Source organism: Bos javanicus, chromosome 16, assembly GCF_032452875.1.
Source record: "Bos javanicus breed banteng chromosome 16, ARS-OSU_banteng_1.0, whole genome shotgun sequence".
In the NCBI taxonomy this organism is placed as follows: Eukaryota; Metazoa; Chordata; class Mammalia; order Artiodactyla; family Bovidae; genus Bos; species Bos javanicus.
In genome coordinates, this window is record NC_083883.1 from 8,895,133 (window position 1) to 8,909,000 (window position 13,868).

Here is a 13,868-nt window from a genome sequence, read left to right on the forward strand (position 1 = left end):
AGAGGGTGTGGAGAAAAGGGAACCCTCTTACACTGTTGGTGGGAATGCAAACCAGTACAGCCACTATGGAGAACAGTGTGGAGATTCCTTAAAAAACTGGAAATAGAATTGCCATATGACCCAGCAATCCCACAGCTGGGCGTACACACCAAGGAAACCAGAATTGAAAGAGACACGTGTACCCCATTGTTCATCACAGCACTGTTTGTAATAGCCAGGACATGGAAGCAACCTAGATGTCCATCAGCAGATGAATGGATAAGAAAGCTGTGGTACATATACACAATGGAGTATTACTCAGCCATTAAAAAGAATACATTTGAATCAGTTCTAATGAGGTGGATGAAAGTGAAGCCTATTATACAGAGTGAAGTAAGCCAGAAAGAAAAACACCAATACAGTATACTAACGCATATATATGGAATTTAGAAAGATGGTAGCAATAACCCTGTATATGAGACAGCAAAAGAGACACTGATGTATAGATCAGTCTTTTGGACTCTGTTGGAGAGGGAAAGGGTGTGATGATTTGGTAGAATGGCATTGAAATACATGTAATATCATATATGAAACGAGTCGCCAGTCCAGGTTCGATGCATGATACTGGATGCTTGGGGCTGGTGCACTGGGACGACCCAGAGGGATGGTATGGGAAGGGAGGAGAGAGGATGTTTCAGGATGGGGAACACATGTATACCTGTGGCAGATTCATTTCGATATTTGGCAAAACCAATACAATATTGTAAAGTTTAAAAATAGAATAAAAATAAATAAATAAAAACCCATAGCAGAGGTTAGATTCTCAAAAATGCAGTATTAAAGAAAAAAACAAATTCTCAAAAATTATATTTAAAAATATATATATATATATATGAAGTTTGCTTTAAAAATAGGGTCTTATTTTTGAAAAGTATCACTTCTCGGCCTTTTGGCTAAGATCAAGTGTAGTATTTTTGAAAAGTAATTGTAGGTTATAAAAATGAAAATTAAAGGAGTAAAAGGGCTTATACATAAAAAAATAAAAAAAATGAAAATGATAAAAAAAAAATATGTAGGACTTTCTCTGGTGTTTTTGTGGACAGTGTGGGATCAGTTCATTTTCAGATAGTTCCTTGATCCTGCTTATACTTCTCAAGATCTATACACCCCTTCCTATGTAGTCAGTGCTAACTGCAGGGTTTTAATCTATTGCACCTGTCACTTCCAAAGCAGTTCCCTCTGTTTATTTTAGCTTCATGTGTTTGCTGGTCTCTTCAGTGTCTAATTTCTGCCCTGGCACAAGGGGGCAGTGGTGGTCACTTATTTGGGCTCACTTGTTCAGTCATGCTGAGGGGAGGGAGGAACACTGCAAACAAATATCACTGGCGTGTGTGGGGAGTGGTCACAGTGTCTTGGCCACATTGAGTTTGCCCCTCTCGCAGCATGTGTGCTTTCACAGTCTACACTGTTGAGGCTCTAGGTTGCTCTGCCAGAAACTGTCTGAGATGGGCCTTGGGTTGCATGCACTTCCCACATCAAAGCCACTGAGGTTCAGGTTCTTGGGTACTCCACAAAGGTGCAGACTTGGTTGGGCCTGAGTTTTGTGCCCTTCCCAGGTCTGAGCAGCTCAGGGGACCAGGTGCTTGGTGAGCACAGTCGCCCCTAGTTAGGGGCTGCATTTTATTGCCTTCCCCATCCCAGCCACTCAGTTTTCTAGGTGTACTACAGGCACGCCTTCTCAGGGGTGCTGTGTGTCTCTTCTGGGGAGCTGATCTCTGGCTGCGACCCTCCTGGCAGATGTTGACTATCCAGAATCCCAAGAAGTCTTGGTTAACAAGGAAGGCTGCTTGCAGTTTGATAGAGGATGCCTCTCTGGGACCATGATTGCACCCTTCCAGCTCTGGCTGCCCCTGCCTGCCTGTCTCTGCTGGGGGATGGGCTAGTCCTCAGCTGGCTACCTCTGCTCAGTCCTTTTTTCTGTGAATGGGCCTGGTGGTGTCTTAGGTTAGGGCTTTTCATGGGATAGCTATCCCACAGTCTGGGTTGCTATCTCAAGTTAGTTCCCTCAGATTGCCCTCAGGGCATTCATGCCGGGTCCTTACCCTAAGCAATGCCACCTGCGCTTCCCTGTCTAGTCCCCACTTGCTAGTGGTAGATGTGAGCATCTGCATTACTTTTCTGCTGGGAGTTGCTGTTAGGCACGTAATCTGTGGGTTTTATTTATTTTTCCTCCCAGTTTTGTTGTCCTCTGAGGTTCCAAGACTCACTGCAGATTTGCAGGTGAGAATGTTTCCTGGTGTTTGGAAACTTCTCTCTTTTTTAAGACTCCCTTCCCAGGATGTATTTCCATCCCTACCTCTTTTGTTATTCTTTTTATCTTTTATATTTTTTCCTACATCCTTTTGAAGACAATGGGCTGCGTTTCTGGGTACCTGTGTCCTCTGCCAGCATTCAGAAGTTGTTATGTGGAATTTGCTCAGCGTTCAAATGTTCTTTCAATGAATTTGTGTGGGAGCAAGTGGTCTCCCTGTCCTATTCAACCACTATCATAGGACCGCCCCCCAAAGTTTCTCTCTTCAAATCAGACCATCTGGGATAAAATTCTATGTCATATTATATTTAATAAGCTGTGAATTTATCATGCCTTTGTTACATGGCCTATAATCCAAATAACAACATTTACTCTCAAGGTGTTTTGAATATTAAATTTTGTAAAGAGGTTCTGGTTTGTAATCCAACTAGATAAAATCTTCAAGAACTATTATCCCGAACCTATTTTCCCTATTCCATTTTGACTATGCTTGGTTTGGAAGTCTGCAAACAAATTTCCTAATTTGTTCTACTGCAAGTAAATTCTCATTTGCCGGGGTCTAGCCCCAGCTGATCCAGGGTATTCGAAGGAGAGACGGCCTAGGCGACTATTTATATGTTAATTAGAGATATAAGAGTAATATAATGAGGATAGCTCACTAGGAAAATTCAGTGGAGAAAAGAGGCTGAGTAGCTTGGTTTACGCAGAAAATCAATATAACCCGTGACACCAGGTTAGCTCTGACCACAGAGGCCACAGGCACCCTCTCGAATAGTGGAAGGTACCCCACCTTAGACACCTTCTCGAGTGGGTCTTAGAAGCCCAGGCAAATAAATGGTCGCAGAGGATATCCGCGCTCCAGATGGAGACTTCAGCCAGAATGTGAAAAGAATGACATGGGGAGACCAAGCGTTGGTGAGCAAGGCCCGTAGCTTTATTTTCAACAGGGGCTTATATACCCTAAGTTACACATAGAAGATAATAGGGGATGCAAAGTCAGCAGTTTTTGATCCTTATCAAAAACCAGGGTTTCACCAGTCAGAATGGCTGCGATCCAAAAGTCTACAAGCAATAAATGCTGGAGAGGGTGTGGAGAAAAGGGAAACCTCTTACACTGTTGGTGGGAATGCAAACTAGTACAGCCACTATGGAGAACAGTGTGGAGATTCCTTAAAAAACTGGAAATAGAACTGCCTTATGATCCAGCAATCCCACTGCTGGGCATACACACTGAGGAAACCAGAAGGGAAAGAGACACGTGTACCCCAATGTTCATCACAGCACTGTTTATAATAGCCAGGACATGGAAGCAACCTAGATGTCCATCAGCAGATGAATGGATAAGAAAGCTGTGGTACGTATACACAATGGAGTATTACTCTGCTATTAAAAAGAAAACATTTGAATCAGTTCTAATGAGGTGGATGAAACTGGAGCCTATTATACAGAGTGAAGTAAGCCAGAAAGAAAAACACCAATACAGTATACTAACGCATATATATGGAATTTAGAAAGGTGGTAACAATAACCCGGTGTACGAGACAGCAAAAGAGACACTGATGAATAGATCAGTCTTATGGACTCTGTGGGAGAGGGAGAGGGTGGGGAGATTTGGGAGAATAGCAGTGAAACATGTATAATATCATGTATGAAACGAGTCGCCAGTCCAGGTTCGATGCAGGATACTGGATGCTTGGGGCTAGTGCACTGGGATGACCCAGAGGGATGGTATGGGGAGGGAGGAGGGAGGAGGGTTCAGGATGGGGAACACATGTATACCTGTGGCGGATTCATTTTGATATTTGGCAAAACTAATACAATTATGTAAAGTTAAAAAAAAAAAAAATTTTCACTCAAAAAAAAAAAACAACAAACCAGGGTTTCTTTCCTGCAAATTTATTGTATACAAATGGTTTAGGTGATTTACATAATCTTCTGGCCAGAAGGCCTATTAACATTTTATGACTCTTGTCAAGGACTTATCAACAAAGACTTATTTTCTCTAAGAGTAATTATTTTAAGGTTTGGCGCCATCTTCCGAAGATAAAATTGCATTCCTATAGGGTGGATGTGCAACGGGTTTACAACAAAGGAAAGAATTTATTACCTTAAGGGTCTAAAGTTACTAACACCAAGGCCACTACTTATTTTCTCTACAGACCAACTATATTAATTAATACACATTCAAGGATACAATTCAGGGGATGTGAAAACTTGGCAACAAACATTGGCTCATCATTGAAATACTTTACTAGTTTATTCTGACAGTTTTTAACTCTCTGAGAGGTTCTAAGCTATTTGAATATCTTAAGCTTCCCGTGCCTCTCAAGGCTGGGAGACTGTAAACAATCATATGCATAGCTGCAGGAGTCCGGGTAAACTTGTCAGATGACTTAGAGAGCCATCTGAGGCGTTTGGATTTAAACACTCCTAATTGCCCAGGAACTTTTATTAATTGGAGCTGTAAGTTAACTCTTTGACAGAGAGCGAGATGGTGGTAGGGGACAGCCCCCAGTAAAGTCAGAGGTGAGAGCACAAAGCAATAAAGTAGGCAGACTCTAGTTTTGGGGGGAACATGCTCGAGAATATCCGGGGGGACTCCTGAGGCTCGATCCTGCCTTTGCGTATGCCGAGTCTCCTTCCTCATGACCTTTGTCACGAGTGGAATGCCTCACCGGCTCCTGGCACTCATTCATCATTATTCTTGTAAACTTATTTGAAGCACCATATCTATTTTTATGTCAATGTGTATATGTCTCTTTAGTTTCCAATGTAGGAAATAAAAGCTTTATTTTATTTTTTTTAACAACTGTCTATGATAAATTAAGCAAAACATATTTTTTTTTTCTCAAAGCCCATTTAAAGAATAGCCTTAGTGGAATTATTTTTCAATTGTTGCACAGATTAATTTTTCAATAACAATAGATGAACCTCCAGTTTCCAGTTCTGCCTACACATAGCTTGGAATTTATCATGCTACCCTAACAGGTAAAATACTGAATAGACTGAAAAAAATCAACACTCTTCTTGGATCAAATACAAGATAGAACATAGGAAAAACTACTAACTTCTGGACAGAAGAGACAGGCAGATGTACAGGGGCAGGCACATCTTACCCTGGAAACTAGGGAGGTGAACTGCTGCAGGAACCAGTGCCAACACAAGAAAATCTCCACTATAATTAATAAATTGCTGGAGACTCAATGCAGACAATTCTCAAAGGAACAAACTCCATAATATGGTGAAATTTACCTCTAGAAGCTTAACCAGGTTCCCATTCTAAATATCAGAGAAAAATCCCTTCAACTTCCATCAGGAGGCTGAGGAAAGGAACCATCTTGAGAAATGCCAGAACATTGAATGCTGTGTAATAAGGCCTGTCCTCAGAGGAAACTAGTTAACCAGAGCCTAACTATCTGGGGTTTTATCAGAGCCTAGCTGACATGGAGAGGCTTCCTTGGTGGCTTAATGGTAAAGATTTTGCCTGACAATACAGGAGACACAGCTTCAACCTCTGGGTGATGAAGATCCCCTGGAGAAGGAAATGGTAGCACATAGCAATATTCTTACCTGGGATATACCAAGGACAGAGAAGCCTCGTGAGCTACAGTCCATGGGGTCACAAAGAGTTGTACATGACTGAGTGACCAAACTACAATTCTAGGAGAACAAAATGCTTTCTCTCATCTCACAGCACATTAGCACTTTACTAAAGGTCTACTTAGAGCAGTTTCTTTTTACAGGACGTCACATCTGGCTACCATGAAAAAAAATGGAATGCATACTAAAAGGCAAAGAAAAAAAAGGCAGTTGTCAGAACCAGGCATGGCAGAAATATTGATACATTTACTGGGAATTGGAAACAAGTATGATTAATAAACTGTGGCCTCTAATGGATAAAGTCAGTTCAGTTCAGTTCAATCACTCAGCCACCTCTAAGTCTTTGTAACCCCATAGACTGCAGCATGCCAGGCTTCCCTGTCAATCACCAATTCCTGGACCATGTTCAAACTAATGTCCATTGAGTCAGTGATGCCATCCAACCATCTCATCCTCTGTCATCCCCTTCTCCTTCTTTCAATCTTCCTCAGCATCAGGGTCTTTCCCAATGAGTCATTTGTTCTCATCAGGTAGCCAACGTATTGGAGTTTTGGCTTCAGCATCAATCCTTCCAATGAATATTCAGGACTGATTTCCTTTAGGATTGACTGGTTAGATCTCCTTGTAGTGCAAGGGACTCTCAAGAGTCTTCTCCAACACCACAGTTCAAAAGCATCAATACGTTGGGGCTCAGCTTTCATTATAGTCCAACTCTCACATCCGTATGGAAAACCATAGCTTTGACTAGACGGACCTTTGTCAACAAAGTAATGTCTCTGCCTTTTAATATGTTAAGTTTGTCATAGCTTTTCTTCCTAGGAGCAAATGTCTTTTAATTTAATGGCTGCACTCACTATCTGCAGTGATTTTGGAGCCCCCCCCCCCCCCCCATTAATAAAGCCTCTCACTGTTTCCACTGTTTCCCAACTATTTGCCATGAAGTGATGGGGACAGATGCCATGATCTTATTTTTTTGGTAGTTGAGTTTTAAGCCAACTTTTTGACTCTCCTCTTTCACTTTCATCAACAGGCTCTTTAGTTCTTCTTCACTTTCTGCCATAAGGGTGGTGTCATCTGCATATCAGAGGTTACTGATATTTCTTCCAGCAATCTTGATTCCATCTTTTGCTTCATCCAGCCTGGCATTTCACATGATGTACTCTACATATAAGTTAAATAAACAGGGTAACAATATACAGCCTTGACATACTCCTTTTCCAATTTGGAACCAATCCGTTGTTCCATGTTTGGTTCTAACTGTTGATTCTTCACCTGCATACAGATTTCTCAGGGAACAGTCAAGGTGGTCTGGTATTCCCATCTCTTGACAAATTTTCCACAGTTTGTTGTGATACACGGAATCAAAGACTTTATCGTAGTCAATAAAGAAGAAGTAGACATTTTTCTGGAACTCTCTTGCTTTTTTGACGATCCAGCGGATGTTGGTAATTTGATCTCTGGTTCCTCTGCCTTTTCTGAATACAGTTTGAACATCTGGAAGTTGATGGTGCATGTACTATTGAAGTCTTGCTTGGAGAATTTTGAGCATTACTTTGTTAGCGTATGAAATGAGTGCAATTGTGCATCAGTTTGAACTTTCGCAATGCCTTTCTTTGGGATTCCAATGAAAACTGACCTTTTCCAGTCCTGTGGCCACTGCTGAGTTTTCCAAATTTGCTAACATATAGAGTGTAGCACTTTCTCAGCATCATTTTTTAGGTTTTGAGATAGCTCAACTGGAATTCCATTACCTCCACTAGTGATGTTTGTCATTATGCATCCTAAGGGCCGCTTGACTTCGCATTTCAGGATGTCTGGCTCCAGGTGAGTGATCACACCATTGTGATTATCTGGGTCATGAAGATCTTTTTTGTATAGTTCTTCTGTGTATTCTTGTCACCTCTTATTAATATCTTCTGCTTCAGTTAGGTCCATACCATTTCTGTCCTTTATCGTGCCCATATTTGCATGAAATGTTCCCTTGATATCTCCAGTTTTCTTGAGGAGATTTCTCGTCTTTCCCATTCTATTGTTTTTCTCTACTTCTTTGCATTGATCACTGAGGAAGGCTTTCTTGTCTCCTTGCTATTCTTTGGAACACTGCATGCAAATGTATATATTTCCTTTTCTCCTTTGCCTTTAGCTTCTCTTATTTTTTCAGCTATTTGTAAGGCTGCCTCAAACAACCATTTTAACTTTTCGCATTTCTTTTTCTTGGTGATTGCCTTGATCACTGCCTCCTGTACAATGTCATGATCCTCCACCCATAGTTCTTCTGGAACTCTATCCAATCTAATCCCTTGAATCTGTTTGTCACTTCCACTGAGTAATTGTAAGGGATTTGATTTAGGTCATACCTGAATGGTCTAGTGGTTTTCCCTACATTCTTCAATTTAAGTCTGAATTTTGCAATAAGGAGTTCATGATCTGAGCCACCGTCAGCTCCGTCTTCTTTTTGCTGACTGTTTAGAGTTTCTCTACCTTTAGCTGTAAAGAATATAATCAATCTTATTTCAGTATTGACCATCTAGTTATGTACATGTGTAGATTATTTTCATATGTTGTTGGAAGAAGATGTTTGCTATGACCAGTGCATACTCTTGGCAAAACTCTGTTAGCCTTTGCACTGTTTCATGTTGTACTCCAGGGCTAAACTTGCATATTATTCCAGGTATCTCTTGACTTCCTATATTTTCCATTCCAGTCCCCTATAATGAAAAGGACATCTTTTTATGGTGTTGGTTCTAAAAGTTCTTGTAGGTCTTCATAGAACAGTTCAACTTAAGCTTCTTCTACATTACTGTTTTGGGCATAGATTTGGATTACTGTGGTTTTGGATGGTTTGCCTTGGAAATGAACAGAGATCATTCTGTCATTTTTGAGCTTGCACCCAAGTATTGCATTTCGGTCTCTTTTTTGACTGTGAGGACTACTCCATTTCTTCTAAAAGAAGATGGATAAACAAGATGCATGGAAAAATAGATGCACAATATAAGCAGGCAATGGAAATTCTAAAAATAATATCAAAATAAATGATAAAGATTAAAAAAGTGGGGGTGGGGCAGAAAAATACTACCTCCAATGGGATTTTTAGGTGACTGTGCATAGGTAAGGAGTAACTCTCTGTGCTTGAGACTATATCAATAGAATCCTCAGAAACTAAAAAGCAAAGAAAACAATGACTGAAAAAACTGATGATAATTCCAAAGACTGTGGGACAACTGCAGAAGATATGCATGCAAGTCCCAGAAAGAGGAAAAAAAAGAGAAAAAATAAATATTTTAAACAAAAATTTATAATTTTTCCAAATTAATATCTGCCACCAGACCAAAGATCTGGGAAGGTCACACTGTAGCCAGAACTGCTTCAAGTGTTTGTCTAAAACCCTCCAATCCCACCCTTCTCCAAAGTTAATATAAATTTTTAAGTTAGGGTGTCCACAGACAAGAGAGGAAGCTACAAACAAACAGCCCCAGATGGAACCATCTGGGACGAGTTCAGTTAACTTCAATTCAGTGTCTCAGTTGTATCCAACACTTTGAGACCCCATGGCCTGCAGCATAACAGGCTATCCACACCAACTCCCAGAGCTTGCTCAAAGGAGCTCATCACCATCAAGATGGTGATGCCATCCAACCATCTTATCCTCTGTCGTCCCATTCTCCTCCTGTCTTCAATATTTCCCAGCATCAAGGTCTTTTCCAATGAGCAAATACCCTCTTCCAAGAACGCAAGACACAACTCTACATATGGACATCAACAAATGGTTAATTACAAAATCAGATTGATTGTATTATATTTTTGCATCTTAAGATGGAGAAGATCTATACAGTAAGCAAAAACAAGACCAGGAGCTGACTGTGGCTCAGTTCATGAATTCCTAATTGCAAAATTTAGACTTAAATTGAAGAATAGCAAGGATAGATTAAAAAAAAAAAAAAAAAAAAAGCCTTCCTCAGTGATCAATGAAAGGAGTTAAAAAAAAATAGAATGGGAAAGACTAGAGATTTCTTCAAGAAATTAAAGATATCAAGGGAAATTTTCATGCAAATATGGGCACAATAAAGAACAGAAACAGTATGGACCTAACACAAGAAGAAGATATTAAGAAGAGGTGGCAAGAATACACAGAAAAACTATACAAAAAATGATCTAATGACCCAGATAACCACGAGGGTGTGATTATCACCTAGAGCCAGACACCTGGAATGTAAAGTCAAGTTGACCTTAGGAAGCATCACTATGAACAAAGCTAGTAGAGGTGACGGAATTTCAGTTGAGCTATTTCAAATCCTAAAAGATGATGCTGTGAAAGTGCTGCACTGAATATGCCAGTAAATTTGGAAAAAGCAGCAGTAACCACAGGACTGGAAAAAGTCTGTTTTCATTCCAATACCAAAGAAAAGCAATGCCAAATAATGTTGAAACTACTGTACAATTGCACTCATTTCACACACTAGCAAAATAATGCTCAAAATTCTCCAAGAAAGGCTTCAACAATATGTGAACCAAGAGCTTCCAGATGTTCAAGATGGATTTAGGAAAGGCACAGGAACAAGAGATCAAATTGCCAGCACCTGTTGTCCCATTAAGAAAGAGAATTCCAGAAAAAAAGTCTACTTTTTCTTTATTGACTATGCCAAAGCATTTGATTCTGTGGATCACAACAAACTGTGGGAAATTTGTCAAGAGATGGGAATACCAGACCACCTTACCTGCCTCTTGAGAAATATGTATGCAGGTGAAGAATCAACAGTTAGAACCAAACATGAAACAACAGACTGGTTCCATTTTGGGAAAGAATTATGTCAAGGCTGTATATTTCACCCGGTTTAACATATATGCAAGGTACATCATACAAAATGCCAGGCTGGATGAAGCACCAGTTGGAATCAAGATTTCCAGGAGAAATATCAATAACCTTATATATGCATATGACACCACCCTTATGGCAGAAAGCAAAGAAGACCTAAAGATGAAAGGAACTTGATTAAAGTGAAAGAGAAGAGTGAAAAAGCTGGCTTAATACTCAAAATTCAAAAAACTAGAATCATGGCATCTGGTCCTATCACTTGGTGACAAATAGATTGGGAAACGATGAAACGAGTGAGAGTCCCCCATTATTTTGGGGGGCTCCAAAATCACTGCAGATGGTGACTGCAGGCATGAAATTAAAAAAATAAAAATAAAAACCTTGTTCCTTGGAAGAAAATTATGACTAACCTAGACAACATATTAAAAACAGAGATATTACTTTGCTGACAGAGGTCTGTCTAGTCAAAGCTATATATTTCCCCATATTCATGCATGGATATGAGAGTTGGACCATAAAGAAGGCTGAGCCCTGAAGAATTGATGCTTTTGTACCGTGGTGTTGGAGAAGACTCTTCAGAGGTCTTCGGACTGCAAAGAGATCAAACCAGTCAATCCTAAATGAAATCAGTCCTGAATATTCATCGAAATGATTGATGTTGAAGCTGAAACTCAAATATTTTGGCCGCCTGATACAAATAACTGACTCATTGGAGTAGAATCTGATGCCAGGAAAGACTGAAGGCAGAAATAGAAGGGGACGAGAGGATGAGAGGGTTGATGGCATCACCTGCTCGATTGATATGAGTTTGAGCAAACTCCAGAAGTTGATGATGGACAGGGAAGCTGGGCTGCAGTTCATGGAGTCAAGAAGAGTCAGACATGACTGAATGAACTGAACTTGTTAAAAAATATATAACTAATGGGATCCTACTATATCAGATCAGATCAGATCAGTCGCTCAGTCTTGTCCAACTCTTTGCAACCCCATGAATCGCAGCACGCCAGGCCTCCCTGTCCATCAACAAGTCCCGGAGTTCACTCAGATCCCGTCCATCTAGTCAATGATGCCATCCAGCCAATCTCATCCTCTGTCGTCCCCTTCTCCTCTTGCTCCTAATCCCTCCCACCCTGGAGAGAATTGCATCTCCCAAACCTACCTTTAAAGCAAGCAATATTGTAGCGAGGGTGGCGGGGGCAGAGGAGGAAGGACAGAGAGACTGTGTTGTCTTTCAGCTATTTAATAGCTCTATAAGAACTGGGAATTTTCACTATTCTTTATGTTTCTCTCTGTTCAAAACTCCTTTTCATCTTTTTTTTTTTTCTCCTCTAGAAATTAAAAAGTAGGATTTTCAGTTCAGTTCAGTTCAGTTCAGTCGCTCAGTTGTGTCCGACTCTTTGCGACACCATGAATCGCAGCATGCCAGGCCTCCCTGTCCATCACCAACTCCCAGAGTTCACCCAGACTCACGTCCATCGACTCAGTGATGCCATCCCATCTCATCCTCTGTTGTCCCTTTCTCTGCCTGCCCCCAATCCCTCCCAGCATCAGAGTCTTTTCCAATGAGTCAACTCTTTCCATGCGGTGGCCAAAGTACTGCAGTTTCAGCTTTAGCATCATTCCTTCCAAAGATGCCAGGGCTGATCTCCTTCAGAATGGACTGGGTGGATCTCCTTGCAGTCCAAGGGACTCTCAAGAGTCTTCTCCAACACCACAGTTCAGAAGCATCAATTCTTCGGTGCTCAGCCTTCTTCACAGTCCAAATATCACATCCATACATGACCACAGGAAAAACCACAGCCTTGACTGGATGAACTTTTGTTGGCAAAGTAATGTCTCTGCTTTTGAATATGCTGTCTAGGTTGATCATAACTTTCCTTCCAAGGAGTAAGAGTCTTTTAATTTCATGGTGGCAGTCACCATCTGCAGTGATTTTGGAGCCCCCCAAAAATAAAGTCTGACAGTTTCCACTGTTTCCCCATCTATTTCCCATGAAGTGATGGGACTGGATGCAATGATCTTCGTTTTCTGAATGTTGAGCTTTGAGCCAACTTTTTCACTCTCCACTTTCACTTTCATCAAGAGGCTTTTGAATTCCTCTTCACTTTTTGCCATAAGGGTGGTGTTATCTGCATATCTGAGGTTATTCATATTTCTTCCGGCAATCTTGATTCCAGCTTGTGCTTCTTCCAGTCCAGCGTTTCTCATGATGTACTCTGCATATAAGTTAAATAAACAGGGTGACGATATACAGCCTTGATGTACTCCTTTTCCTCTTTGGAACCAGTCTGTTGTCCCATGTCCAGTTCTAACTGTTGCTTCCTGACCTGCATACAAATTTCTCAAGAGGCAGATCAGGTGGTCTGATATTCCCATCTCTTTCAGATTTCTCCACAGTTTATTGTGATCCACACAGTTAAAGGCTTTGGCATAGTCAATAAAGCAGAAATAGATGTTTCTCTGGAACTCTCTTGCTTTTTCCATGATCCAGCAGATGTTGTCAATTTGATCTCTGGTTCCTCTGCCTTTTCTAAAACCAGCTTAAACATCAGGAAGTTCACAGTTCACATATTGCTGAAGCCTGGCTTGGAGATTTTTGAGCATTACTTTACTAGCGTGTGAGATGAGTGCAAGTGTGCAGTAGTTTGAGCATTCTTTGGCATTGCCTTTCTTTGGGATTGGAATGAAAACTGACCTTTTCCAGTCGTGTGGCCGCTGCTGAGTTTTCCAAATTTGCTGGCATATTGAGTGCAGCACTTTCACAGCATCATCTTTCAGGATTTGGAATAGCTCAACTGGAATGCTATCACCTCCACTCTGAATTCTATTTAGTGCTCTTTGGTGATCTAAATTGGGAGGAGATCTAAAAAAAGAGAGGATATATGTATGCAAATAACTGATTCACTTCATTGTACAGCAGAAACTAACAGGATATTGTAAAGCAGTATATGCCAAAAATTTTTTTAAACCCCAACACACTCAATTAACTGGATAAAATTTACGTACAAAGACCACTTCATCCAACTATAGCAGAATACACATTTTTCTCAAGCACACATAAAAATTCGCAAAGACAGACCACACTGTGGGCCAAAGAACACAGAAAATTTAAAATAATAAAAATAATGTAATGTTTGCTCTCAGACTACTTGACATTAAACCAGA

General features: G+C 40.6%; 1 pseudogene; it reads left to right on the forward strand.

Moving 5' to 3' along the window:
* Nucleotides 1-912: 912 nt before the first annotated feature.
* Nucleotides 913-990, forward strand: LOC133228305 (U2 spliceosomal RNA; annotated as a pseudogene).
* The last annotated feature ends 12,878 nt before the right edge of the window (nucleotides 991-13,868 follow it).